Raw genomic sequence first — 2,834 nt, 5'->3', positions numbered from 1 at the left:
AGAGGAAGAGCTCCTTTCTGGAGAGGAGCGCAGAACCTGTTGCTGGAAATTTCAACCTGGCATTCAATGTTCTCCTCCCTCTGTTGCCCGCTGGCCTAGGCTCTCATTGTTCCCAAGACAGCCCACTCTCCCCACTGCTCCCCAGTGGCAGGATAGGGCTGGGCAGTGGTTAGGAGCACAGAGACTCCCCGAGTTCAAATCCCAATCTTGTCACTTTTAGCTCTGTGACCCTGGGTAAGTTCCCCGGTCTCATCTTTAAAATGCAGCTTTTAACAGTATCTTCCTCCCTGGGTTGTTTGTGAGACTTAAATTAATTCACGCAGAGTGCTTAGAACAATGCCTGGCATATAAATGTTTAACAAATGTTCTCTACTCTTATTATCCACCTCTGTGCCACTTTTCTCTGCCAGAATTACATTTCCACCTTCTCTCTGCCTCCTTAAACCCAGTCCAGCTCAATCTCCCCCTCCTCCATGAAATCTTTGGGCAGTATCCAGTCTCCTGACCTCTGTTACACCCGGCAATGAGACCAGAACCATTTTGAGAGCAAAGGACAATGACATGAGCAGCACTAACTAAATGAATCACAGAATAACATCTGCGCTAATCTCCTTAGTGCTATCAAGCTTTTTGACTGTGACCCACAGTAAGACATATATTTTACAGCATGGCCCAGTCCGTGCATTTGGTATCAGTGTATTCATTTGATACACAATGCATTTGTATATAAACATTGTTACAGAATATGAAAAAAAAATAGCCGTGGGTGTTGGGACACACCTGTGGTCCCAGCTACTTGGGAAGCTGAGGTGGAAGGATCGCTTGAGCCTAGGAAGTCAAGGCTGCAGTGAGCTGTGATCATGCCACTGCATTCCAGCCTGGGCGACAGGGTGAGACCTGTCTAAAAAGAAACAAACAAAAAAAAAAAAACAAAAAAGAAAAGAAAGAAAAAAAATACACTGTCCCAAGAATGACCCTGAGCCTTCCCTCCAGAGGCCCTAAACCCTAAAAAGATTACAGGTGAATGGCGTGTTTGCGGGATGGAGATAGAGTTGAGGGAGGCTGCAGTGGACGGTGTGTGGAAGGCCTTCCGAGGCAGAAGACTGGAGAGCAGGCTGAGCTCAGATGTCAAAGGGCTTCAACTGCCACACGAAGGCGTTTGGACATTTTCTATAGACACTGGAAGTTTTTAAGGAGAGGAAGACCATACTTGGCTATGTGTTTTAGAAAGATCTCTGGGGCAGCTGTGGGGAGAATGGATTGGAAAGGCTAACTCACAGACAGGGAAAACTATGAGGAAGCTCTGTTGAGCATCCAGGTGAGAGAGGACAGATGAGGCCATAATTTAAGAAACAACTGGGAGAGTGGAAGAGTGGAGAACATGGAGGAGACAAAAATCAGAAATGGTAAAGACCGAAATCAGCAGCCGAAGTTTTGAGCTTGAGTAACTGGGTCAATATAATGCTGCCTTCCAAGGTAGGTACAAAGGAGATTTGTCCGGCAAGAAAACAGTTCAGTTTTGGAATAAGTTTGAGATACCCATTGGAAAAATTTCAGTGGGGAACATAACTCTCATTCTTTCATTCATTCAATAAACATTTATGGGACTGACATAGATAAACTAACGTTTTATTTTGCCAGAGTAGAAACATTAAAGAAATAAAGTAACTTCCATCATAGCCATCATTTCAAAGAACATTTTACTATCAAAAAGTGGAAACAGCATAATCTCAGAACGAAGGAGATTCCTTTATTATTATTATTTTTTTTTTTTTTGAGACAGAGTCTGGCTCTGTTGCCCAGGCTGGAGTGCAGTGGCACAATCTCGGCTACTGCAACCTCCACCTCCTGAGTTCAAGCAATTCTCCTGCCTCAGCCTCCCGAGTAGCTGGAATTACAGGTGTGTGCCACCACGCCTGGCTAATGTTTGTATTTTTAGTAGAGACTGGGTTTTGCCATGTTGGCCAGGCTGCTCTTGAACTCCTGACCTCAAGTGATCCACCCGCCTCAGCCTCCCAAAGTGCTGGGATTACAGGTGTGAGCCACAGTGCCCAGCCTAGTCCTTTATAATTGAAAAAAATGTATTTATTGAAAAACTTTCCTAGTAAAGTTTTTCTCATTTTGCTGTGAAAGCATCGTTGTATAATACCAGCCTGTTCTGTGGACTGTAATTGAAGAACTACTGATTTGAGGAACGGGCAGAGGAAGAGAGGCCAGCAAAAGAGACCATGAGGAATAGTTCCAGAGGCAGGAGGAAAACCAAGAAAGCGTGATCATGGAGGCCAAAAGAGGGGAGAGTTTCGGAAATGAGGACCTGACCAATAGTGTCTTTTCCACCCAGAGTTCAAGGAAGTAATCAAATTTGGCAATTAGGAGGTCATTTGTGACCTTTGGCAGAGCCCTTTCACTGAGATAATGTGGCTGGAGCCAAACTGCTCTTGGTTGAGGTGTGAATGGGAAGCCAGGAAAAGCGGAAGTCTAGCATGTAGACTACTTTCAACAAATTTGAGAGTGAGGGAAAGAAAATAGAGGAAAGGAGGGAGGGAGAGAGAGATCAAGAGAGAGAGCAAGTTAGAGGAGCAAGAGAACATACAGTGGAGGGGGAGCTCTTGTTTTTTGGGATAACAGAGACAGGCATTTTATAATCAGGAGAGAAAGAGCTGGTATAGAGAAGCTGAACTTTCCTGAAGACAAGAAGCATAACAAATGGCTGGAGGAAGGGCCCAGGAAGGAGGTGGATGAGGCCAAGGCCCAGGCGAAGGGATTAGCCTTTAACCAGAGGGGCACCTTGTCCCCTGAGAAGGGAGGGCTGGAGGGGAAGGAAGTTGGAAAGG

The sequence above is a fragment of the Symphalangus syndactylus genome, chromosome X (genome assembly GCF_028878055.3).
Source record: "Symphalangus syndactylus isolate Jambi chromosome X, NHGRI_mSymSyn1-v2.1_pri, whole genome shotgun sequence".
NCBI lineage: Eukaryota > Metazoa > Chordata > Mammalia > Primates > Hylobatidae > Symphalangus > Symphalangus syndactylus.
This window is presented reverse-complemented; position numbering follows the sequence as displayed.